The following is a 27,160-nucleotide window of genomic DNA, read 5'->3' on the forward strand; positions in this document are numbered from 1 at the left end:
ATTCCATTTTGTAGGGGAATGTGGTAAACAAGCATCTTGTTCTAACAGATGTTGAAGTGTCTTGCAGATTTCAATCAGCAAAAGGAATATTCTCTAAGTTTTGGCTCTGGCAGCTCAAAGTAACGCAGCTGTTGGGCCACACATCTTATATTTTGGTCTTCTATTTGTTATATTGGAGAATGTGTACAATCAGTGTACTTTTTCCTGATTTTCATCTGCTAAGCATAAGCATTTAATCTGCTTTTCATTTTTCCTGCGTTCCAAATCCCCCCTGCTTTGCAAATGTAGCAGGCTCATACCTTAATGCTTCCTCAATTATCTCTGCATAAGAAATGTTTGAGAGCACCTTCTCCAGTGTTTTAGTCCCTGGAATTATCTCTGTATAAGAAATGTTTGAGAGCACCTTCTCTAGCATTTTAGTCTCTGGAAACTGTGCTCAGAGGAGCAGGTCTGGGCTCTGCATTATGCATTGCTGTATCAGAGCAAGCCTGTGTTAACTAGGAAATCTAGATCTAGAATCAACAACTGGGCTTTGACATAAACCTGCTGGGAAGGAGGATACTCTAGGAGCAGCTGGGAAGGTCAAGTCAAAAGGCAAGTTTATGCCTCCCCTTGGCTTTGGGTGAAGCCTGGTCCCAGCCAGGGCAGCTGTTGTCTGTGCCTTTCCTGGAAGGAGGGATAACAATCCCTCACAGCTGTCCCTTGGTTGGCAGCAGAAAATATTGTACAACCTTTCTGCTGAAGTGGTGCTTTCCTGATTCATGTTTTGTGCTTGAGCTCCTCATGGGTAGACAGGGAAGCAGACCTGGGGTTTTTTATTGTTTTTTTTTTCTCCTTTTCTAAACAGCTTGGTAGATGTTGGAAAGCTGTGCTGTGTCAGAGACACGGTGCCTGCAGGAGTTCCTGGAGATCTGGAATCTTGCTGGAGCTGAGCAGTAATGCAGTGCACACTGTGTTTGAGCTGTTTGGTGGAAGCCTTGCCATTGCAGTTCTAGGCTGGAATAGATGTGATTGATGAGTCCCTTAAGCATGTCACCATCAAACTTGTTCCAGATATTGCCATTTCTTAAGGGAAGTTCCCATCCAGCCTCACTTGCCATGGCCACACCTTGATTCCACTGACCCCTCTTTTGGTAGATCAAATTCCTGCACAAAAGTGAGTCTGTCAGGCATGCCTCATGTTACATAAAAATCAGCTGGTTTTGTTGATTGTTGATTGATTTTGTCTTATCTGCATTTGTCTTGTTGATTTGTCTTGTTGAAGTATTGAGCACAAGAGGGGTTGTAGGAGGGTGTCAGCCCATGGGATTGCTAATGAAAATTACAGCTCTGGTACTTGCCTCAGGCTTTCAAGCCCTTTTATTAAAGTTTTCTTCTCACTTTTTCCATCTTTTTTTTTTTTTTTTCCACTTTTAGTGCTACCAATCTCCCATCTATCTCCTGGTTTGACTTCAGTATTTATAGAACACCTCTTATTCTGGGTTTTTGACGTTACAGGACTTCCCTCAATGTCCTCCAGGATCCCAGCTGCCCATAAGGGCTGCATGCAGTTAAAGCAGGTGTCACAACGTGTAACTTCTTTCTTCCTCAGCTCCTTCTCTTTTATTCTATAACATGCTGGAGGGAGAAGTGTCTGTTTGGAGTTGTTTGTTTTTGTTCTTTGGTTTTGATTTTAAATTGCAGCACAGAGTGAGTTGGTGAAAAATACAGTTCTTCCCATCATCTTCTTGATCCTCACTGGATTCTTGTAGGGAAGGTGGGATTTATTGTCATGTCTAATGGGTCTGTCTGTATGGCTGCATCTTAAGTGCAGATCATCTTGTGGCTCCAATTCAGAATCCCTTGGCATGGTACTTCTCTTTATTCAAAATGAAAACAACAGAGAAACAATATAATTGGATGGGAAAATGTGTTCTCTTAGAGTCAGGGAGCAGTAGAGGAGCTAATTTTCCTGGTTCTCTGACACACACATCACTGATGGCTGTATATAAATTATTCAGATATTAAAAGGGTCACAGTTGTAAATATGAAAGGAGTTTGTAGCAATAATCACAACAAACCAGTGCTGCTAAATTACTGAAACAAATTATTCATGTCATCATCCTGCAATTTTTTTCTGTTTGACCTTTAAACTCTGGAATATTCTTTGTGTTTAGAGGGCTGTGGTAGGAGGGGAAGCCACGCTGATGGTGGCAGAGGGTTCTCTGTGGATTCTCCCAGAGCACAGCAGCACAGAGGGCAGGAGGTATCAGCAGGGCTGGTGGCTCCTCATTAACCTGTGCATGAATGGTGTTTCTGAATTTCCATCCTCCACGTGTGAGCACTGCTATAAAAGCATTTGAAGTGGCTTTGGGGGAAGGTCACTGTTTAGCTGGAAGCCAAACTGTTAAAACCCAGCTGTAGTGACAAGGTAGAGTACAAAGGATTCTCATGGGCTTATTGACCGTGGTGTGGTGACAGGATTGGCCTTTGGTACCATTTGGAGCCCTGCCTGTGGAACTGGTTTATTTGGGAGAAGGTTCTCTGTCCAGTGCTGTGTTAACCCTGTGTCCCAGCTGCCTGCTCTGTGCTGCATGAGCTGTGCAGAACCAACGCAGAGTCTGGCAGGAGATAGGAATATTGATGGAAGAGCTTTTGTTCTGAACAGGTGGGCTAAGGACCCTCTGAAGACCTTGGGATGCACTTAGAACTTAATAATGCACAGGATAAAAGTAAAATTTTCTTCTAGACATCTCCCTGTGATTAACAAATCCATCCTCATAGCAGGTGACAACCACCTTTCCTCACTCATGCTTACAAAGACCCTACTGCTAAGTAGTGATGCAGCCCATTGTTTGAGTTTTTCAGGTTGAAAAAGTCCCCTGTAGAGACAGTTTTGTGAAGCTGATGTCAGTGGATGCAGCTTCAGCATTTCCTCTTTTCTGGGTGAATTTGTGCTGTGGCAAAACAGGGAAGGTGTTACTGCTGACGTTTGTTTGCTGCTGCTTCTGACATTGCCTGTGCAGTGCTGGTCCAGCCAACTGCCTTACAGGCCTTGCAGCAAGCAGGTGCCACCTGAGAAGGGCTGGCAGGATCCTTTTTCAGGATCTGATTACAGTAGCATCATCTTGGGATGTATTTCATGGATGGGAAACCTCACTGGGAAGCCTGGGAGCTCCTGCATTGACCTTACCAAGGCAAAACATCAAAAGGCTGGATACCTTAATACCACCCTAATTTAAAGCAGCAAATATCTGACACAGGTTCCTATGTTCATTTTGAGACAGGAGAAATTCTGTGCATGGAGAAACTGGGGGAACAGTGCTAAGGCTCAAGCAGAACCCTTTGTGTTCTCTTTTTGCATTAAGTGAGAGCAGGAGCCCCATGTCAGGCTCTGGTATAAGCTGTTAGCTCACACTGACTGCCACATCTAGGTGTGTCACACAACTGTGAAACCACCTCTGGGAAAGAGGAACAATGTCTTTAAGGGACCAACACTTGGGAAAAACATTGCAATTTCAGCATCTGACTGGTTTCTAGATAAAGGCAGATGAAAGACTCTTCTGCTCCACACGAAGGCATCCACTGCTGCACTCCTCTGTGGAAGATGACACCTTCACCCTGAGATCAAGCAACATGCAAATCTTGGTATAAAAATAAATCCTTGAAAAATCTCTTGTTCTTGCCAGTTTCCACTAAATCATTCATCCAGTGCAAGCAGATGAAATATTGCCTTGGAATCTGCCTGCTTTGGTCAGTTGGAGTGAATAATGTGGCTGCCTCGTGGCTGTGCAGTATTTGTTTGGGGCAGCTGAACTAAGCAAATAACAAAATTGTGTCAGCAAATCCCTCCTCCCTCCAGCTTCAGAACCTGTGGTGGTATTGCACCAAGGATTGGCTTGACCCATTTTAATCTAAGAGCAGAACTCCTGCCAAATTTGAGGATAAGCATGACAACCATTACACTGATTTATCAGAGTGGAAGGGGACTTGCATTAGTACGAGTTCTGGAATTTATTGTAGTGCATAAATGGCATTTCCATCAGCAAAAAAATGAGAAAGTTGATTTATAACAGATAATTCCAATAATTTCTGAATTTCCACATTAATAGAAATGTGTTACTTCCATTTTTGCTATTATCCCCATATGTGCCATCTTCTTATAAATATGGAAATTTGGCAATTATCTGAGAACTACTCTATTTTCAAATTATACCATAGAAAATAATGAATGGATTTTTTTTTTATTTTTTTTTTTTACTAGCATGATTTAAGTGTTTTATTGGATCTGGACCACTGTATTGAAAGCTAAACTCTATTTGGCAATGTTTGATATTGTAAATAAAACTAGATGGCTGCTAATTAGTTAATTTTCCTTTAACCAAAATCACAGAAGTGAGTCACACTCAGATTAGATGCTATTGATTTCTTTTTATGGCTTTCAGAATAACGTGCTGAATAGGAACTTGCAAAAGACATATTGCTCCTGGAAAAGGAATTCATGTAAACAGTATTGATGGTGAATAAAACTAATGCTAAAGCCTACCTACACCACCATGATGTGGTGACAGGGTAAATATTAAAGCTGCCTGAGTGGGTCCTTCCATACACACTGCTGGTTCAGGAATGTGCAGGTGCCAGCCATGTGAAGAGAGGAAGCCTTGGAGCATCAGGCAGGACACATTAGAACTTGATGGATAGTGCAGTACCTGCAAGGAGAAGCAGTTCAAGAGGTTCAGAAGGAAAATTGCCCTGCTAGGGGTTTGGTTACATATCATCACACAGCTTTTAAACTGTGAGCAGACTTGACATCAGAGTTGTGCTGTTGTTTTGGGACTGCTCACCAGAGACACTCAGCTGTTGCACGTAGCCACACGTCTCCTTTGAGTCGTTCTTTAGTACTGAAGCAATAAAAACCAGAGTGAAAGTTATGGAAATGGGTTTATCTCTAGTGCAAAAGCAAATTTTCCCCCTCCTATTACAAAAGCCATCAGAGCAGGTTTCTGCTGATGGGGCTTTCCACAGTGGAGTTCTGAACCAAGTGAGAATTGGCCACATGAAAGTTGTTCCTGTCTCTGTAAAGATGCCTACATGTGAGTAGTTGGCTTAAATTCCCTATCTAGGGGCTTTCATGAGGAGAATTAAAATTCCTTCTAGATGTCTCACTTTGATTTCTTTTCTAAATGCAATGTTCAGCTCAGGGAAAGTAGATTTCAGAGGGAAGCACCATTTACTGGGAGAGGCCTTTTTCCTTGGGAGGAAAACACCTTAAAAAATTTGCTTCCATTTGATCTTTCAGTTAGATGTTAGACAATTTATACTGGCTTATATTTACATGGAAGATTAGCAGTCTGTACATCACAGACTTGTTACACTTGGAAAGCTGATGTGCATGACATTAGTCTATGCCTTTTTCTCCATTCACACATGAGAAATTTATGGTGAGGTCCCCACACACTTCTCATTGCAAGCATTGCTGACAGATTAAGTGATGGTCCATTTCATATAACACCTTTGTTGTGTGAATTGATAGCAGGAGAGCTGAGGCACAGGGTTTAGTAGACCTTGTTCAAATTTGGAGCAAGTGTCTTAACACTTGGCAGGGGGAAATGCTTTTCTTGTAACTTTTCAAGTATCAAAAGTATCAAAAAAGGAGTTTGTGTGCAGATATCAGCAGTGGCTGAGAATGCAGAGTGGAAAAGCACTGACTGGGTGAAAAACATGGAGGAAATAGATCATTAGACATGGACATTGTGTTAATAAGGAAAAGTTAAGGACAAGATTTGACATTTTTAGTTAAATGAATTTAGCAATGGTCCAAAGTTAGTTACCAAAGCACTGATTTTTACCAGGGTGAAAGTGGCACCAATCTGAAGGTTTGGTGCAGGTGAAGATCTGGCTCTCTCAGAATGTTCTTTCTGCATCACCTGTAAGATGTATTCTTTGTTTTTTGTCTTTGTGAGGTTGAAAAATGCCTCTCTCCCTGAGCTGTGGATCCTGCTGTGGGGAAAAGCCACATTTGGGATGTCAAGGACTGAAACTGCTCTGCTCTGATCATCACAATGATTTCATCAGCCTCACTTCGGAAAACAAGTGATGTTTGACTTACCTGGGCAAATTGATATTTCAGAGCTGGCTTCAGCAATCTTTCTGTGGCTTGACAGTTGGTCTGCACACATGAGACAGAGTAAACACTCTTTCCTATTTGAAATTGGAAGCGAGAACCTTGAAGCATATCTTGAATGTGCTTCTGTTCCAGATGGAATTATGAGAGATTTATTTTTTTTATGTTTCTGTGGCCTTGCTGTTAAAATGTGAGCTCAGTCTGGGGCACTGGGAAGTACAGAGCTTGGATGCTCTAGTTACACACTTTTGGGAATTTTGCTGCAGCTGATGTCCTGATACATTTTTGAGGAGTCTGTTTTCCTTTCGAGCTCAGCCACTTTTATAACCATCCATTAATGTTTTCTATGCACCTGAATAACACTGCATGGAAGTCATCCTGTTCAACTGTGTTTTAATCAGGCTGAGGATATTTTTTGTGAGGAGCTGAGTGTCTCAGCTGTGAAGCAGATGTTTTGTTCCACACAGAATGACAGAAAGTAAATAGGGAAAATGGAAGGATTGCTGAATGCATTTGGTTTTCTAACACGTCATTGTCACTACCAGGCACTATTGCTTTTCTCTGCCTCCCTCTTGAGATAAAAGTGAGTTTAGCCCTTGAATTTATGGAGCTCAATTCTTCCTTTACAGATTCACAGCCTACAGACTTGGCCTTCGACTGGCTCTTCAAATAGAAGTGATTTGCATGTTTCTTCCATTTTCACTTGGCTGCAGAACCATCTGGCCACAGGCTGACCTTCCCTGATCTCAATTCCAGGGTGCATGGGATGCTGCTTCACCTGGCTTCACAGTAGATTGTTCCTGTGATTCAGCACAAGTTAATTAGCTGGTTTCCTTGGGCTTCATTTAGGGATGATGGCATGGTGTGGGTAAAAGTAATAGGCCACGAGTTCTAGCTCTGAGAGTTTTTCCAGCTGAAGGGGCTCTGAAATCAGGTGGAGGAAAAAGAACATTCACTAATTACCTGGCAGCTTCAGTTTTCTCACTCGTTTCATGGGAGTTCACGTATTGCTACTCTGCTCAGCCAGGCCTGGGGAGTTCCTCTCCTTTGGGAGTGATTAAATGTGTGTGGAAGGAGATGGGAAGGACTAAAGCAACACTCTTCAGTCTTTGCACACTGGGGAAAGAGATCAGCGTTCAAAGGGTCTTCTCCAAAGGGGCAGAGCTGCCCCTCTTCTGGAGCCAGCTTTAAAGCTGGTGCTGGGGTGGTGGCTCGCAGTTCACACAGCTCTGCCTCCCCTAAAGCTGTCAGGGTGTAAGGCTGGGACTCCAGGGCTATGTCTGCGGGGCTGGACTCGACACAGGGCTGGGTGGTTCTGTGCCAAGGCTGCTGCTGCTCTGCTGCTGCTGCTGCTGCTGCTCAGCTCGTGCAGAGCTGCCTTGGACAAAGTCACACGCTGGGACAGGCACTCAGGAATTGCTGAGAAAACGAAGGGTGAAAGGCAATAGTTAAACTGAAGTGTGCTGTTTCAACACCTTGGCTGCTGGAGATTGCCTTTCTCTGCAGAATTTGTTGGAGTGAAGCCTTTTTGTGCTAGCTGCAAATCTGGCCTGGTACACCCATGGTGGATTTTCAACTTGAAACCAGAGAAAAGATGTGGTTCCTCGAACCTAGCTGGTTTGCAGTGATCACACAGGCTTTTTGTTCCATGCCAGAGGCCTGGAAGAGATTGCAGCTGGGATGTATTCAATTCAACTGGACAGTGTGCTGGCCTTGCTGCTGATGCAAAGCTTTCTGCTTTTGTCCTCACATCTCTGGATTTACATTGGCTTCTGCTAATGAGACTTAAAAGGAATAAGAACTGACCTCAAATTAAGACTGGGCTATTCCTGCAGAGCCATCCAAATTGTTTATTATATTGATCAGTTAAGCCCCATGAATTCTTCAAGTTAGTCAATGATGTGAACTGACAAGTTAAATTATTACAGTGAAAGCCCTGCTGTGCTAACTTAATTTATGTTGCAGGGCCTCAAAACAGATTTTTAGCTGACTTCCTTTGGTTTTTTGTTGTTTTGTGGTTTTTTTTCAGACTGAAGTGAGAATTTTCTTTCTGAAAAGCAGAGGTTTTTTTGCGAGGATAAATCACATCAAGTCAGCTGTCCACTGAAACTACAAATAACGTTGCTTTTATTTTAAATTCAATAATATAAGCATCTGGAGCTATAAGCACTTTGTCCAAGTTGTGTGGCCCTGAGAAGATACAGAGAATTTGCATCTGCAGTGTATCATTACCTCACCTGACTTGAGATATTTGGATTAGGGGCACGCTTTTGATGTGAGCGAGAAATTAGAGAGGAAAGCCTCATGTGGAAAAGACACAAAACTTGTGGATTCTGATGGGTACAGCCCTGGGAAAGAAGAGGGAAAGTGCTTTCTGCAGTCAGGTCTCCACTGCTCACTCAGAACATGGGGGCTCAGAGCCATGGAAATGCTGCTGAGTGCTGTCCCTAGTCAGCCTCAGCTGTGTCACACAGTTGTGTACTCACAAAGCAACGTAAAACGAGGTTTAGTGACATGGCAGTGAAGCTGATGACAGCCTGAAAGAGAGGAAAATGAAATGGATTTTTTGCCTCTTTACTATATACTCATACAAGCCCTCATGTGAGACAGCTTAAGGAAAAAAATTGCTGCCTTGCAGAAAAGGAGGAAAAACTGGTTTTGGCAGTTTCCCTTTGCATGTAGCTTGCCCTGGTGTGTTACTGCATAATATCTTCCTGCTGTTGTGTTGCATTTCTTTGGAACAAAGAAGTGACTTTCAAATGGTGCTTGTGAATGTATTTATGAGGAAGCAGAGTAAGAAACTGTGATAAAAATAAAAAAAATCTCTAAGCTGATAGTGGATTGTGGGCACTGGTGTTGCTCTGTTTGGATAAGGAACAAAGGCTCCATCCATGCCACATGCTTTTCTTACAAGCTTTACATGTGGGCTGAGCTGCAACAATCCGTGGCCATGGAGAGCCCTCCCAAAAGGATGTGTCTGTTCAGACCCATCCCTGTGCAGAGTGTTGCCATTTATCAGTGGTTCCAGGGGGTTTTGGAGAAGAGGCCTGTGGTGTAAACAGCTGAATGATCTCCTTTTGCTGGTGGCCGAGCTTAGGGAGGAAGCTGAAAGACTGAGGAGTACCAGGGAAAGGGAAAGGGAAATAGATTGGTGGAGTTCCACCCTTCCACCCTTGAGGGAAGCCCTCCAGGAGTCAGAGGACTCCTGTACCTCCCACTGCCAGGCCACAGGACAACACCTGGGGGATGAAGGGGAGTGGAAGTGGCTTCCTACTCAGAGAGGCAATAAAAGCTCCTCCTGACCCCATCACCCACCCAGGTGCCACTTCAGAATAGGAATGAGGCCCTGGATGAGGAGAGTCAGCCTGAGGAGGTAGAGGAAAATGATCTGCCTATTGTATTTGACCAGCCTGATCTCCTTTTATGACCAGGTCCCTCCTGGTGGATGCAGGAAAGGCTCTGGATGTCTGTTTGGACTTCAGCAAGGCCTTTGGCACTGTCTCCCACAGCATTCCCTGGAAAAGCTGCAGCTCAGGGTTGGACAGGAGCACTCTGTGCTGGGTTCAGAACTGGCTGGAGGCCGGGCCCAGAGAGTGGTGGGGATGGTGCTGCTTCCAGCTGGGGGCCAGTGACCAGGGGTGAACCTCAGGGGGCTGTGCTGGGGCCTGTTGTGTTCAATACCTTTATTGATGACATGGATGAGGTTATTGAGTCTTTATCAGTAAATTTGCAGATGACACTAAGCTGGGAGTGTGTGTCCATCTGTTGGAAGGGAGGAGGGCTCTGCAGAGAGACCTGGAAAGGTTGGATGGATGGGCAGAGTCCAACAAGATGATGTTTAACAAGTCCAAGTGCTGAATCCTGCACTTTGGCCACATTAACCCTTGCAGTGCTACAGGCTGGGGATGCTGTGGCTGGACAGTGCCCAGAAAGGGACCTGGGGGTTCTGGTGGCAGGAGCTGAACACGAGCCAGCAGTGTGCCCAGGTGGCCAAGAAAGGCAGTGGCCCCTGGCCTGGACCAGGAATGGTGTGGTGTGGCCAGCAGGAGCAGGGAGTTCATTCTTCCCCTGTACTCAGCACTGGTGAGGCCACACCTCGAGTTCTGTGTCCAGTCCTGGCCCCTCAGTTTGGGAAGGACACTGAGACACTTGGGCATGTCCAGAGGAGACAATGAGGCTGGTGAGGGGCTGGGAACACAAACCCTGTGAGGAACCACGGAGGGAGCTCAAGACAGATCTTTACGACAGTGAGCAGCACATGTAACCAAAACTGTCCCCACTTACAGTGAGTCACTGTCACTAAATACAGAGCACTTATTTCACTGCTCCTGGCTGATGCTGAGCTAAATTTGAAAGACAGAATGGGCATTTCCAGTTCTTATCATGGGTGCTGTCATTTTTTTTTGGGGGGTATCTGAACTGCACATGCCCCTTTTTGTTTGAAAACTGCGACTTTTGTGTCGTTTTTGTTTAGTTTTCTTCATTCCCCAGTTATTATCAGTTTCAGTGAATACTGCACATCACAGCCTGGAGTCCTTGGCCACACTCCTCTCGCTCCCTTGCAGAAATGTTACCTGTTCCCTGTGCTGCCCATAGCCTCCCTCTTCCCGAGACACTGAGGCAAAGATCTTGAGCAGCATCTCCCTGACTGAATACCTCACTGACCCTGGGCCTGTTCCCATCTTCTCATGTTTTGGGTGCTGAATTAATGTCTGGCTGCTCAGGACATCATCAGGGTGTCTCAGGGTAGGAGTTAAAACAGACTCCTGGAGACCTCCTTCCAGTGATCTCTCCAAAATGGGATTCTCCCAGAGGGAAGACTTCCTGATGTCTCTGAGGGCATTTGCTCACCAAAAATCATTTGAATGAATCCTTGAAGGTTAGGATATTTTGATTTACTTCAGCTGATGATTAAAATGGTATTATTTCCAAAATATGCTTTGCTTCCACATGCTCTCCTGTTGTCTGCACCCAGAACTTCCATGTCAGTGGAAAATGCCTCTGGTCACCCCAGTCTCATATCTCCCATATCCTGCCTCACTGAACCCTACCAAAACTGTGACTAGGCTGGCTCTCAGGGACCAGATCCCCAGAAAAGGTGATGGGCTTTGGTCTGTATTTTAATATTTGCTGTGAACAGGGCCCTGAGTGCCTGTGAGTCCCAGTCAAGGAGGGGGTACCTTCTACCTCTCAGTGCTTTGCACATGGCAGCAGCCATGAAAACAGCTGGACCAGGATGTTTCATCCTTTCTAAACTTCCTCAGAGCTGCAGGTGCCTCAGGCATCAGTTTCAAGCCGTGTCTCAGTGAGAATCACTGCAGTTCTTTTTGTCTGATACTTTCCTGCTAACAGAGGGTGCTTGAGAAAGGTTCTGTTATTAAATTATCCTGTTGTCATGAGTATGAAACAAATAGCTGATTACAGTGGAGAGTTAAATAAACTCAAAGCATATATTCCTACTCCTTCATTGCCTGACTTAACCAAAGTTGGTCCCAAGCATTCTGGAAAGTGCCTAGGAAGTATTTTCAAGACTTTATCTTCCATAAGTGGGTTGGTTTGGGCTTCTGTGAGCACATTGCACTGACTAAAAATTGGTCCCTAAAAAAAGAAAAAGAAATAAGCTCTGGGATAGTGCACCAACCTCCTTGTGAGGCCCATCTTTGCTGGGCCTTGCAGAGAGCACACGTGTTGCCAGAAGGTAGAGCCATCACCTTTTAGTTCAGTCTCACTTGTCATCCCTGCATTTTACCTCTTACCACTCTGAAGGCTTCCTTGGAAAAATTCTTCCTCTGACTTTTGCTAGGGTGGCTGCTAAAGAGCATTTTGAAACTCTCCTGCTGTGACAACTCCCTTCAACAGCTCTTTCACAAAACCAAAAGGACAAATGCATTTGAAAAGAGCTCGTTTTAACTGTTTTCTTTCAAAAGTTTGTAAATTTTACTTTTAGTGTTTAGCTCAAAGTCTTTCTTTTAGAAACAAAATTGGCCAGCTAAGGAGAACAGACTGTATAAAGCCAGATATGGCTTTATTTATTTATATTATTCTTTATATTTATTTATCCATTCCAGGCCAATGGATAAATGGCTTGGACCAACAGTCCTTTCCTTCTGAACCCCAGCATTGGGCACTGAGCTATCTCAGCACTTCCCACTGCCCTGGTATTGTCTGTGCTAAAAAACACTTGATAGGAGTATCTGGAATTTAATATTATACCTTTTTCAGCAATCTTTGAGGATGGTCAGTTGTGTTATTCCTTCTGACAGGTCTCATCTATCCATCCCCAGTGCGCTGTTATAAGTTTGTTTCCCGTGATAATCCTTTCTAGTGACATTTTACATGCATATTATTTTCTCCAAAAGTCTGCATGCAAAATTTAATGGTAGAATGGATCTCTGCAGCTGAACTGCTGTGTTAGCTGGGCAAGTGGTGTGTACAAAGAAAAAGCCCTCCTAAGAGATGACTTTAACTGGCTGCCATCTTTCTGTTCACAGCTTAAAATACAAATATCTTTTGGTTCTGCAACCCTTAAGCACATAGGAAAGAGACAACTAATTTGCATGGGTAATCTTATGAAAGCCATCTTTGTAATTAAGTGCAAACTGTGATTCCATCCACTGCCAGTCTATTATGCCACTTCAATAGACTTTCATTTCATTATAGGAGTCAAGATTCCTTTATTAAACTTTTCTATTAAAACAGAACGAGGAAAAGCTTCCAAAGTCCACATTGCTTCTGCTTTGTCACTTTTATTGTAATGTAATGTACACAGACAAATAAGATATCCCATTGTGTTTGCCTATGGGTGTTAAACATGCCCTTGAAACCAAAGGCAAAATAAAGCATAATAAAAAACACCATAGCAAGACAGCCTGATGGCACAGCTTCCATTCTTGGGCCTGTGAAGCAAGGTTTTGAGAAGGGAAGGGTTTTGGGAGGCTGAGAACATCCTTAGCAAACTGCCTGTGGGTGTAACCCATTGCTAGGGCTGAGTTCACAATGAGATGAGCTAATAGCAAACCTCCCTGTCAGCCATAACCTTGGGACACAAATTCAGCACTTGAGGATGCCTAGGAAGCTTTATCCTAAGGCTTTCTGTACTTTGACAGCCTAAAGAGGAACAGGTATTTCAGTGGGACTGTGCTTGTCTGCTGGAACAGATACTCAGTGGTGACCTGGTCATTGCCTGAGGTGCTGTGCTGAACACTCCTGGTACTTCCAGGGAACACCCGAGGGAAAGCTGGAATGGAAATGTCAGGCACACCACTTACAAACCGGAGAACAGTAAGAGAATATTTGTTATGCAGGACAATGCAGCTCAAATCCACATAAACAATAAAAATCTGTGTGTTTCTCTCTAGAACTGTGTGGAAAAGAGCTGTTCTGTGCCAGGTGTGAGAATAGCAAAATGTCTAAAGCTGGAAATAAAATGGGAAAGATTTGCAGTGCCCATTGAAGGTGAGTAATCTTAGTGGTGGGACACGTGAATTGTGGTGGGCTCTGCTAGAGATAAGCCTTCTTTTTTCATCCCATCTCACTATTCTTGGCTGATGACTAGTGATTAGGATCAGTGAGGTCTTTTCAAGCATTTCTCCTGCCTCTCATATCTCTTAAAGAAGGGAGAACATCACATTCTTTTTTTTCTTAGAACGTTTTACATTTCCTGTGTTGCTCCTGCTTAATAAAGCTAGGGCAATTAATGGGTGATTATTTGATCCTAGCCAGATTTCCTTGTGGCTGCCAGGAATGATCAGCCTTGAGTGACTGGAACTTGGGCAAAGCTGAGGACAGGCAGGAGCAGAGATCCTGATGTGGATGTTGTTGATCCAAGGTTTGAGATTCAAATTGGAATTTCCTCATAATGTGAAATGGAGGCACAGATATTTCCAAGGATGACAAAGTAGCTTGCTGGGGTTCTTGAAAATATATTTCTGCTGAATGTCCTTTGTGGACTTGACTGAAAGAACAGATCATAATATATCCTAGAAATAAAAAAAATAATCTTCTTGAAGCCTGTTTGTCAGCAAAACTCTAAAAGCAGAAAAGCATACTCTGAAATGTTGTGGGAAAACTCATAAAGTTCATAACTGAACTTTAACTCATCCTTTTCTGTATTAAAGAGGTGGGACCTTTCCTAGATTGATTTTTTCCATTCTAAATGTTATAGAATTATTAAGCAATCTTTGAGAGTGCACTAAATTTATGGCCATTATTTTCTAAAGAATTCTGGTTGAACTGACAACTTTAATCAATTCTACCTTTCAGGAATATAAATAGGAAGGAGAAAGAAATAAATAATGTTTTGACCACAAGGCAGTGCAGCATTTGGAAATGAGGCTTGAAATGCCCAACTGAGTTGTTTTTAATGAAATATCAGGTTGTAATCCTTGTAATCCTGGCTGGGATGTCATGGAACCCAGTGCAGGCATGTGGAGAGTGTCTTGGAGATTTCCTTCAATCTTCCAAGCTGGCAGGGCATGAAAGATTAAAATGCTCTGGATCTACCAGACTTGCCAGCCCTAGTTCAGGCTAGTTATTAATGTGCTGTGTGGACAGCAATACTTTATTAATTATATTGCTGGCCAGTGATCAATGTGACAAGCTTAGCAAAGAGCACAGTTATTCATCAGAGAGTTGTCTAGTAGTAATTGCCCTAATATGCATTAGAATAAGGCACCGGGAGAGGCAGATTGGGTGTGCTTTTATCATTTTTAGGGGCAGGTGTCAACAAAATGAAAATCTGCTCAGGTACTAGTAAATAAATAAATTTGAGAGGAATTTATTTGCTCTGACACAATCATAACAAAGTGAGACAAAGGGTCGTGCTTTAACAGCATTTATATTTTTAGATGGTTTTGAAAGTGTTTTCAACAAATTATTTTCTGTATACACTACTATTAGTTACAGTTTTGAAAAGGCAGGCAGAGTTTGCAGTTCTTTCCTTATAAAGAAAAATGAAATAGTTGAGATATAATTTTGTTCTTTGAATTATAAAATGTACAATTGTGCAACCATTGTTGCAAGCAGAATTTATTTAGATCTGCCATGACATTCTTTCACCTTTTGTGGGAAAGCACATCAGCAACAAAATGTCAATGCTTTTCTTTCTGCAGAGGTGAAGACTTAGAGCACTTTGCACCAAAGACTGCTATTTTAAGGGCTGTCAAAAGCACTGTGGAAGTGACAAAGGTAAGGCTGAATGTGTAATCTCTGTCCTGGTCCCTGCTATACCTGACACTACTAAACTTTTCCACATTCTGTGTTTCCCCCATGATCCTCATAGCCTCATCCTTCAGCTGTGGTGCTGGCAATTATCTGTGCTGGGTGCAGTGATGCTTTGCACATCTGTGTGAGTCAGTGCCTTGCCCTGCACTATCAGCTCTCATGGAGCTTTGCATTTCAGTTAATGTTCCATACATGCACAATCAGGACCTAGGTTTTGGAATGCACATTATCTGCTTTGTGTTTTGCTTTTGCTGTGCTTGCTTTGTTTTCCTGAGTTCTTGGGAAGCTTTTGAACAGATTTAGAGTGAGCCTATCCCAGAAGTTAACATTTCAGAATATAGCTGAGGCTAAACCTGGCTGTAAATGGTTGTTTATTTATCATGCACCTTAATAATGGTGTGTTAGGCTGATTCTCTAGGCCTTCCATCTAACACATTTCAGGTGCTAAACTCACTAGAAGCAATCACAGAGTCACAGAATGGGTTGGGTTGGAAGGGACCTTAAGGATCTCATTCCACCTCCTCCCACTGGGGATGGGGCAGCCACAGCTTCTCTGGGCAACCTGTGCCAGGACCTCACCAGCCTCACAGTCAACAATTTCTTCCAGATATCTAATCTAAACCTCCTCTCTTTCAGTTTGAAGCCATTCTCCTTTGTCCTGTCTCTACATAGTCTTGTACAAACCCCCTCTCCATCTTTCTTGTGGACTCCCTTCAGGTCCCGAAGGCCACATTGATGTCTCCATGAAACTTCCCAGACCGAACAATCCCAATTTTCTCAGCCTTTCCTCATAGCAGGAAAGCAGGGTGTTCCATCCCTCTGATCATCTTGGTAGCCTTTCTCATAATAATGGATTGAAGTCAGGGATGAGCAGGATTCTGGAATAAGGTAAGATTTGTTTTTGAGCACTTTGGTAGGCAAGGATGAGCAAAGGACAGTCAATATTTAGACTATCAAAAGGAAAGCTGACAATGTGTATAGTTTAGCTTGCTCATGGTAGGTGTGTAGCCTGTGTGATAATGAGACCTGTTCAGATTGGATTTCCCTGGCATTCAACAGCATCGTTTTTAATGATCTCATCTGGAAGTTCTGCTCCTGCCTTGCTGCTCAAAATGATCTCATCTAAATACAGAGGAAAGTGCTGATAGAAACCACTTTATCACACTCCTAATGCATGTTATCAAGATAAGAGAAGTAAAATGTTCTGCAAGTAGGTATGAGAGATTCTTTGTCCAATTTCAAACCCACACAAACAGACAAGGGTGAAGCCATTAATGTGATCAGCTTAGAAAGAAAATGAGCAGTGAAGTGGGGGGAAGGGGAATTCACTTATGGAACACACTGAAGCAGCAAGCAGAGGACTCTTTAGACATTTCTGCTCTGTCCAGTAAGATGGGGCACAACTGCTGGAAATTCTCTCATGCTTCACAGTATTAAGTGTTTATTTCTATTGCACATGATACAAGGCAGACAGTTTCATTACTTAAATTAAATTAAATTAAATTAAGTGTTTCATTGCTTAAAGAACAAAATCAGGCTCTGACAAAAATCTTTAGCCACACATGTCAAGAACAAATATTCTGAATGGCAGAACCTTGCAAAGGCTCAACTCAGTGTATAAATGAGTAAAGCCTCATCTCAGCTTCCCCAGCACAAGTGTGAGCAGTGCTCAGGGCAGGCAGTCATCACTGCAACCTGTGGCAAGGCAATTAACTCGACAAAATATTCCTTGCAAATTCTCTACAATATGTTTCTTCGAACATTCAAGTGTAACTCATTCAAATGTAACTTGGTTTAGCCAGGTTCTGACATCCAACCTTGAAACTTTTTGCCTCAATGCCTGAATAATTTTGTTGACTGGCTGCTGTAGTTTCTCTTCTTCCCTGATTCCTCCTCATCTTGGTGTTTGCCTTCATTTTTTGATACTCTGGCCAGTGTTGGTGTGGTCTGCAGAACACAGGGATCTAAGGCTGAGTATCCTGGCATTTGTAAGTCACAGTAAATTAGAGGATTTAAATCACTGCTATTTAAAAAATAAATGTTTCACTATTCTGAAACAGGAGAGTGAACGAGTTTCACCAGTTATGTTTTCTATAGACAGATTTTATTCTCTTCTCTCGGGTTAAACTGGGGCTTTTGACCCTTGAATAATGGGGCAGTCATCAAAGAGAGGAGAGTTTTGAGGGATAAACCTGGTAGCTGGATACTGATTCCTGCAGTTTTCCAGCTGACTGCTGCTGTCAGGTTTCATAGGCATAGACCCCAGGATGTCTGTGCTTGTGCTGTGCATGGCTGTGAGCAGGGGGGTGATGTTACATGAGGAAATGTTATGGCTGTGTTCGAGATGTGCTGCCTCTCCTCAACAGCACACAGCTCTTCTGAGTACTGAAGGTGAACAAATTGAAAGTCAGCATATTTTTAAGAGTAATATCTGCCTCATTTTTGGGCAGCTCACTGGAGGCAGATGGTGCAGTGCAAAATTCCTGTCTGGTGCTACACAGGAGATTGTATTGAATTTATCACCCCTTTGCTTTGCTCTTTTGATCCTTAGATTTTCTTTAGCTAAAGGTTGTGGCTTTTAATGATAAATTTAGATTCTATAATACATAGCTGGAGACACCAAGAAGTCAGGGCCTTTAATACAAACATGGGGATTGCTATGTAATATTTTTGCCTCTAAGGATATTTCTGACTGTGGTTTTTTGTCCCAAGATAGAGATTAAAAATTCTCCAGGCACTTTTCTTCCTGGACATCAGGAACTGATCATGTGCCCTTTGAATAGCAAAGCCCATCCAGACATGAGATGAAATTCAGGGCAGTCCAAGATGCTTCACTTAAAAAATGTAAACTCCTGAACTAAAGGTGGGGCAGACAACTGAAGCCCTGAAAATTACAGCTGGGTTTTATTTCTTCCCACTATGCACAGGTTGCAGTTATTTCAGTTTTCAGCATCATGCCTGACCACTGTAGTGCTGGAAAAAACACAGGATCTGATGGCATTTTCCTTCAGTAAGCACAGAGAGCTTGGTAGGCCACCTGGCCAGCTCTGGGTAAAGTTCAGCTGAGGGACTTCTGTATGATCTTTCAGCTGGAAAGCACAACAGAAAAGGAAAGGCTGTGTGCTGTCACAAGTCCTGGGGGTCAGGAAAGACACTAAGCAAGTTGATGACTGTGTCACTTATAAAAGGTCAGATTTTGATCTGTTAATCTGGTGGGAGTTGAAGTTTTTCCTAAAATTAAATTCTTAAAAACATCTTACTCAGTTTTCTTAATTACATGGGGCTTGAGGTATATTTGGTAAATATTTCTGCTCAGATAGGCCTGGTTCAAACAGCTTTTCAGTTACAATTCAAACCTTTTTCCTTTGCCTGCCCCAGTGTCTTTTGCAGTGTGTGGATTTGGTGTGACCCTCCAGGTGACACCAACACATGGCATGGCTGTCCACAGCAATTCTCTCCAGCACTGTCTCTTTTGTTTACCTCTGTTAAGCTTCATCTGTTGCTACTAAGATTTCCAGACTTGGAAGAATGGAACAGGGAGGATGTGGGTTCATTCTGCCTCTTGTATTATGCACACACTCACCTATATGTGTGCTATACAGCTCAGCCAAAATCCAGCTGGAATTTAATCAGCCCGGTGCCACAAAAGGCAGTAAAAAGTAAATACATAGCAGCAAAAGAAGGGCTAAGGAGAACCTCCCATCTTTATTGGATGCAGAGGAAAACACAGTGGCAAAGGATGCGGGAAAGGCTGATAATTAAAACTTTCTTTCCCTCAGTCTTTAATAGGAACACCAGCTGTTGTCCAGGTAAGGACTCCCCAGGAGGGAAGACAGGGATAGGGAGCAGGATGAAGCACCATAATCCAGGGGGGATGCTGGGTGGCTTCCCATGCCCCTCAGACACAGGTCCTGGGGCTGGGTGGGATCCTGCCAAGGCTGCTGGAGACCTGCTGCAAGTGCTCACAGTCCAGCATTTACCAGCAGCCTTGGCTACTGGGGAGGTCCCAGCTGACCTGAGGTGAGCAACTGTGAATTATCCTTATCTACAGGAGGAGCAAGAAGGAGAATCTGAGAACTGCAGACCTGTCAGCCTGACCTTGGTGCTGGGGAAAGTTCTTTAGCCTGGAGAAAAGGAGGCTCAGGGAGGACCTTACTGCTTTCTGCAGTCTGAAAGCACACTGTAGTGAGGCAGGGGTCAGTCTCTTCTCCCAAGGCACAAATGACAGGAGAAGAGGAATCAGCCTCAAATTGCCCGAGGGTTTAGATGTTTAGATTGGATATTAGAAAAAAATCTTCATGGAAAGGGTTTTTGAGTAATGGAACAGGCTGCCCAGGGCAGTGGTGGAGTCACCACCCTTGGAGGGATTTAAAAGATGTCTTGATGTGGCACTTGGGGATGTGGGGTAGTGGAGAGCTTGGCTGTGCTGAGGGAACTCCTTGACTTGATGGACTTCAAGGTCTGCTCCAGCCTCAAGGATTCTGTAATTCCATATGTGTGTATATATACATATATATTTATGTAAAAGAATGAGATTTACTTCCTTATACACTAAATTTTGTATTTCCCACTTGGAAATGGGAAATTTTGCAGCATCATACTGTATAGATATGACAACTTTGTTCTGTATCTGTCTGCTTTGGTACTTTGCAGAAATCCACAGCATGTCCTGAGTTGAGGTGAGAGAGAGAATGCAGGGAAAGAAGTATAACCCCTTTCTAGGAGAGCAGAGGTTATGTCAGGGAGAAACAAAATGCTCTGTCCAGATTTTTCAAAATACAAACAAATGTCAGATGTTTCTGCCCATCCTTGTGCCCAAGCCACAGAAGACACCTTCTTGAATGTCTTGTTGGATCCATGTGCAGTCATCCTTGGTGTCTTAACTCATGCTTATATTAATATCACTCTTAAGATTCCTGTAGGAATATTCAAATTGTGTAACACAGACAATTAATATTAAAGTCTTTCTGTGGTGCCTTTCATCTCAAGAGTCTGAGAATTTTTCAGTTTTGAAAAATGAAGATGAAAAAAATGTTCATTTTCTGGTCTTTTTAAGCTTTACTGTATTAAAGAGCTCTTGTGGTTGGTGTCACACCATTAAAAAGCCAGAAGCTGATAGCCACGATATTTCATCTGTGGTAGGCTTTACAACAAATTACAACATTGACTGCTGAGACTATCTAAGTTGCTGGAAAAATGGATTTAATTGTCTATTCTGAAACTATTTCCAGGATCAAATAGAATTTCTTTAACTACACATGCTCTTTATAACCCTGGTTCAATTCTGTTGCAGTAAATCTGAGGGGAGAGCAGAACAGCAAGTTAAAAACAGCACTGAGGTTTTATAGCACCAACATTAAACTATATGTCATCTTGAAATTAAAGTACTGGGCTGAAAGGTTTTCTGCTTACAATGATTTGTTGCTAGGTGGATATCTAATTTGCATTTTAAAATCTTTTCCTGCCCTATGGCTAGGGGTGTGGTCTGTGTGTGTGTGGAGGGGTGTTTCTTTGTCACCCCCACTGGCCTGTTGACTTTTTGTCTTGCTCAGGTTTGTAGAAGTTATTCCCATTTCATGAGACCTCTGTTTTGTTGCTGTCACCAGCTGCATAAGCAATTAAATGACAAATGGGAACAAAATAAGCATTAAGCACAAACAAGACTAATCATTACTGGTTTACAGTCCTTACTGGACACGATTTTCAATGTGTGTTCATATATGAAATTAGTGCAGATACTTCCATTTTGTCTTGGTTTAAGTGGTTGCTGGAGATTCAGGGCAATGGAAAATTTGTCCTCTTACACCTTACACTGATTCTGGAACATATAAACATTTTGACACTGGATATTTGTAAAGTCCAATGGTAAAGGGCATTGCCCTCTGTAAGTTGGATATGATTGCATGTAAGTTGCCTTGAATGGAAAAAGTGCTTTCTTCTTTAGGTCAGAGGAGCCTGAAAAAATTTCTGCAGCCTGGCTGATTCTGTTTGCAGTTCTGATAGTCCTGGCTCATTTCTCTTTGCAGTTCTGATAGTCCTGGCTCATTTCTCCAGCCTTGGGCAGTGAGCTGCTCCCCATGTCACACTCATGTCTGGGCTCTGAGTGGATTTCAGCCTGTGAGTGCCCAGCTTGGTGCTGCAAGAGAGCTTCTTGTCCTGTGCTGCCTGTGGCCTGTGCAGCTCCTGAGAGCACCTTTGTGGGTGACACCTCACCTGCAGGTCTCTCACAGAGGGCTGTGTCCCCACAAAACCTTTTCTTGTACTCAGCAGAGCTCCAAATACGTGCAGTGGCTCAGTGCCAGGCACCAAAGGTTTGCCCTGCAGTAACTCAAAAGTGAAGTGTCTGAGGGTGTGATCTCCTTTTTTCAGCTTTGGGAAGAGCATGGGTACTGAATGACAGATATAATACAGAATGGTTGAGTTGGAAGGGGCTTCTGGAGGTCATTTGTCCCCCAGCAGGGAGGCTGAAGCAGGGCTGCCTGGAGCTGGCTGCCCAAACCGTGTCCAGATAGCTTTTAAATTCCTCCAGTAGTGCAGATCCCACAAGCTCCAGGGCTGAGCTGTGCTAGTCACACTCACACTAACAAAGCAACTCCTTATGCTCAGCACCTCCTGTGTCACAGTTTGTGCCCACTGATTTTGTCCTTTCACTGGGCACTGCTGCAAAGGGCCTGGCAGCACCTTCTCCACACCTTTCCCTCAGGTATTGATGTGCATTAGTAAAATCCCCTTGGTCCTTCACTTCTCCAGGCAGCAGTCCCAGCTTTCACAGCCTCTCCTCATGTGATGTGTCTACTCCCTCAAGCACCTTGATGGCCCTGTGCTGCCTCCAGCAGTTTGTGGGCCCAGGTGTGGCCTCAGCAGGCCTTCAGCAGAGGGAGGGATCCTCTCCCTCAGGCTGATGGTGATGCTCAATTCAGCCCAGGAGACCATTACCCCTCTGTTGGGGCCTACTGTTGGGTCACTTTCCACCTGATGTCCACCACAACTGATGCCTTAAGTTTTAGCTCTCATATTTTCCAGATTCTGTACTGCATTAATCTATAATTCTGAGCTCCACAGAACGTGGTAGCCAGTTCTCCTCACAGCTCAGTCAGACACAACAATCCTTTCCCAGCCCCAGAACCAAGGACACCGCTGCAGCTCCAGGCCCAGGAGGTGCAAACAGCAGGAAATTGAGGAGAGCAACCTGGGAGGATGGGACTGCAAACCTGGAGCTGGAATTGCACAATTAACCCCAGGATGGAAATGGAGCACAACTCATAAAAGTGTGAGAACTCATGAAACACCATCCTGGCTCCATCCTGGTTCCATCCTGGCTCCATCCTGGCTCCATCCTGGGTTTATCCTGGGTTTATCCTGGGCCCATCCTGGTTCCATCCTGGTTCCATCCTGGTTCCATCCTGGTTCCATCCTGGCTCCATCCTGGCTCCATCCTGGCTCCATCCTGGCTCCATCCTGGGTTTATCCTGGGTTTATCCTGGGCCCATCCTGGCTCCATCCTGGTTCCATCCTGGTTCCATCCTGGCTCCACCCTGGCTCCATCCTGGCTCCATCCTGGCTCCATCCTGGCTCCACCCTGGCTCCATCCTGGCTCCATCCTGGCTCCATCCTGGGCCCATCCTGGTTCCATCCTGGGCCCATCCTGGCTCCATCCTGGGTGTATCCTCAGCCAGGCTCTTGCACTGCCCAGGGTGTATCCTTTGAAGGCCTTTTAATAAATCCCCACTTTATTCCTTTAACTCTGGCCAGCCTCTGTTCCAGGGAGCCTCTCTGGGCATCAGAACCCCCAGGGTGAGTGCAGAAAGGAGCAGGATTGGAGCCAGAGGGTCACAGTCCTGGCTTCAGGCATTGCCTAAACCTCCCTAGGGCTGGTTTCTGGGGAGCCTGGGATTTGCCCAAGCTCTTACAAGGGGAAAAGCACAGGACTGTGGGAATTCCAAACAGAAAATTCTCAAAATCTTGTATATGCAGGCTGGAACACAGAAATGAATACAGGGTTCAACTTGAGATCTTGGAAAATGCTCCCAGATTTAGAGACCATGAGCAAGAATTTGGTTTGTAGTTTAGATAGAAAAACATTAAGGTAGTTAGTAAGAAGTTTTAAGGTATGGTGAGTTGTTTTGTGTGTCATTATATGATTATTATTATTAATATAATAATAAATTATATTAATATAATAATATATCATAATATAATTATAATAACACCATAGTTATAAGATTATTAATCATTACATGATTATTTATTAGTTTTATTTATATAATTTTTATTTAAAATAATTTACAAATATATTTAAGGGGTGGTTTTTGGTTTTTTGGGGTTTTTTTAATTATGAGCATAATTACTGCAAAGCCCATGCTCATTTTACAGCATATTTGTAGTTTGATTGTTTAAAGTGCTTTTTATTTCCATGTTTATGCCCTGGGGACTTTACAAACTGTGATCTAGTCCAAAAATATGTGAGATTCCTTTTGAGAATACTTGGTGTGCCAAAGCTTGAGGTTTTTTTTCTTTTTAAATAATGAGTAATATTCAAATTAGATAATTCCAGCATTTAAGAAACAGTGTGGGGATAAAAGAGAGGAGGAAGGGTCATGGCAGGGAGCATCCTCATTATGGTTTTTCCTTTTGAAGGGAGCAGCCCTAGGATTCTTCTGAAGTGTTTTTAAAAATATCAGTTTGTGTTTATTACCAACAAGTTTCCTGAGAATTCAGCTGTGAATTAGGTCTCAGGGGATTGGTGTCCTTGGCCCTTTCCTACAACTTCTCACAGCCTCAAACAAATCCTGGTTCATTCATGCTCATATTCCTTACCTGAGGAAAGAGTAATTGTAGAATTCTGCAGAACTGTATCTAATTTGTCTTCTTTAAAAACCAGTAAACTTTTGAGAGGAGGACTTTCTGACACTTAATGCACTTTTCAAAGTCTGCCTTGAATGAAATTTTGGAAATGTGTGACTTCAGACAAAACTTTCAGACATCCAGGTCAAAGTGATGCTGCTCAAAGCAGAGCAAACATTCAAGCAGGGGGAAAGTCTCTCTTGGTTAATTATGTAAAAGTGATGCTTAATATCAACCAGGTCACTACTTTTCTTAAAAAAAAAGCTGCAACTGCAGCTCCACCAAAGCCTTAATCTCTTGCATTTGAATGCAGTATTTGTCATCCTTGGGACCTGATTGTTAAGTTTATTTTTCACTCTCCAGCTCTTCCAGGGTGCTTTTTGTGCCAGTGTTTCATACTGTCTGTGGAGAAGGTGCTTTAAATCCATGGGAGCAGAGATTGAGTTGAAATGCTGTAGTCAGACAGTGTTTTAATGTTGCTCACTTTGTGCTTCAAATGAAGATGTATTGCTAATAAAGTTGGCAAATTAGCATAGCAAATTGAGGCAGGTTTCCACTATTGTTCAGTTCAAATTTGGAAGGGAATGATTTGGGTTCTGGAGATAAGCTGATGATGTGTTTGCTCAAAGGACTTGGACATATCATGGTATGGTGGTGTATTTTGGGGAACAAATCCTTTGCTTTAAAAATGCTCTATTGGAAGAGGAGGGTGTGATCAGAACAGTAAAGCTCAATTCAGTAAGCAATGAGAAATTTTAAATGGATAGCTCCACCTTAATTTCAGGTGGAAGAGGGAAGATTAGTGAATCACTGTAGTCTGTTAATCAATTTTTTTCTCCAGTTTTGTATTATAGGTCATAAATGACATGACCTGTGGGTTTATTTAAAACATATTAACAAGGATTTGCAAAAAATTAGCTTATGAAAGATGAGCAGAACATTTTTTCTGCTGTCTTTTTGGACCATTCCTCTTTAAGCAGTGTGCATCTCAATTCCTGGAATGCATGAAGAGCAGGCTATTTATTTGAAGATGCAGAGAATTTCGCTGTCAGGGAACTGAGTTATGTTATAACAGTGTATTAGGCCTGGGTAAACCAGTTGAGATAAATCTAAAACTGAAATTAATTAAACATGAATCTTCCTAGATTTTTATTTGTTGCTTTGGCCTATTATTTTTAGTACTGTCCACTTAAGATGGAGCTAATAAAAAGCCAGAGTGCTGCAAGAATGTGACAATTCTTTGGTTCTGTAGCACCTGATGAAGCACGGCAGGATACTCGTGAGGCAGCCTGTTCTGAGAATTTGATATTCTGAAGAAAAGAACTAAAAGATTTGAGTAGCTTACCTAGATGTCAATTTTTCAGGCATTTCAGCCAAGCTTGCTACTGCATGCCAAATCTTGCAGAGGCTTAATTTGAGATGCAGCAACAGTTCAACAAAACTGTGTCTGTCCGAAGCAAAACTGAGGGTGATAAAATGAAATGAATAGCTATGTTGTTTCCAGGGTAATCAAATCCAGTAATTAGGAGTTCAGTAATCTCTGGTCTTTTATGTAGCCCCTCAGTGTTATAATTAATTCAGTCTTCAGTCTGGCAGGCTGTGGACTGTGTTTAGGTTATCACCCTGATGTGTGCCAGTTGGGCTTCATTGCACCTGAAGGCCTTTAATTTGGAGATTATCTGGAACCTTGATCCTAATGCTGGTGACCTCTGTTATCTCTGGTCTTCAGAAAGTGTTCCTTTGTTGGTCCATTTGCACTGAGGAGCACAGCAGGCAGCCATCCACAGTGTCTGTGGAGGTTTTCTTAATGATTTGGGATCAGCACCTACCCTGCAATTACAGTTTACTAATCTGGAAACCAACAGCTGCTGAGGACTCTGCGGTTTTGTAGAAGTGGGATGTATTTTCTGTATCTAAATGGAGAACTGTGGAATGGTTTTGATTAGAAGAGCTACAGGGACAGTGGTGCTGTCTGCCTGATTAGCTAAGTCTGAACCTTTAAAGCAGCTGGCTTTAGAAGTCAGCCTGGGAATTGAGCAGGGATATGTTTTTAGGGCAGTCTGTGAGCAGAGAACTGAAGAGCTCTTTCTAAAAATTAAACTCAGCTGCTTACTGTTTATACATCCATATCCTTCATCTAACATGAAGTTGTTGCCTCCCTTCTGTTCAGTGGAAATAAGATTAAAGGCTTGTTTGAGTTTCAAATAGCTCCACAGGCAAATGCAGATTTCTAAGATATAAACCAAAATTCTTTAAAAAGACCATTGAAAAACCAGGTATTAGAAACTCTTCAAAGTCCTGCTTTTTCTATAAACTTACCTTCACACAATATTATGTCAAGCAGTTCAGCATTTATGACACTGCTCTGCAGGACTGGGGCACTGGTTGTGACGATGCTCTTAGTTGTATCTGTCCCAAACTCAAACTTTACCCCTATTTTTCACTCCTACAAATAAAAGTCAGATTACTGGCTGTTGCCATTCATTTGTTTCTGCTCTGTGCCACTTGCTGGAGGCTGGAAATAAACACTACAAGTTATTGGCATTATTAATAAACATTCCAAGGCATTTTTGACAACAAATACAATCATGGAGAAGACTTAAAAACGTAAGGAAAATCATGCCAAGGAACTGTGTGGCTCTGGCTTTGACAACAGCACGAGCCTGACCCTGTACCTGGCACAGCCAAACTGCTGCTGCTCTCTGTAATGACATCCATGGAATTACTTTGCAACCAGCAGATTTTGGGTTCTGGCTCAAACTGGGATGTCACACACATCCACGAGTTCCAGCATCTCTGCTGAGACAGTAGTGGCTAAATTTCCTCTGTGATGTGTTCTCCCTGTAGCTCACATTACTACAGCACTGAATTCAATTCAAATTTTTGAAGAATCTGAACGATTTTATTTTATTTTATTTTATTTTATTTTATTTTATTTTATTTTATTTTATTTTATTTTATTTTATTTTATTTTATTTTATTTTATTTTAT

The 27,160-nt window shown here is 42.8% G+C and overlaps 1 long non-coding RNA gene across 3 annotated transcripts in view; it reads left to right on the plus strand.

Moving 5' to 3' along the window:
* LOC107208574 overlaps positions 1–27,160 on the plus strand; it is a 58,723-nt gene that overhangs the window by 15,598 nt on the left and 15,965 nt on the right. For 2 of the 3 annotated variants that reach the window (XR_001523266.1, XR_004498806.1), the window contains exons 2-4: positions 13,462–13,558; positions 15,214–15,289; positions 16,043–16,213. This is a non-coding gene — a long non-coding RNA (uncharacterized LOC107208574). The remainder of the gene's footprint in view (positions 1–13,461; positions 13,559–15,213; positions 15,290–16,042; positions 16,214–27,160) is intronic. The other variant, XR_004498807.1, reaches the window with a different exon arrangement.

Source organism: Parus major, chromosome 9 (assembly GCF_001522545.3).
Source record: "Parus major isolate Abel chromosome 9, Parus_major1.1, whole genome shotgun sequence".
Classification (NCBI taxonomy): Eukaryota; Metazoa; Chordata; class Aves; order Passeriformes; family Paridae; genus Parus; species Parus major.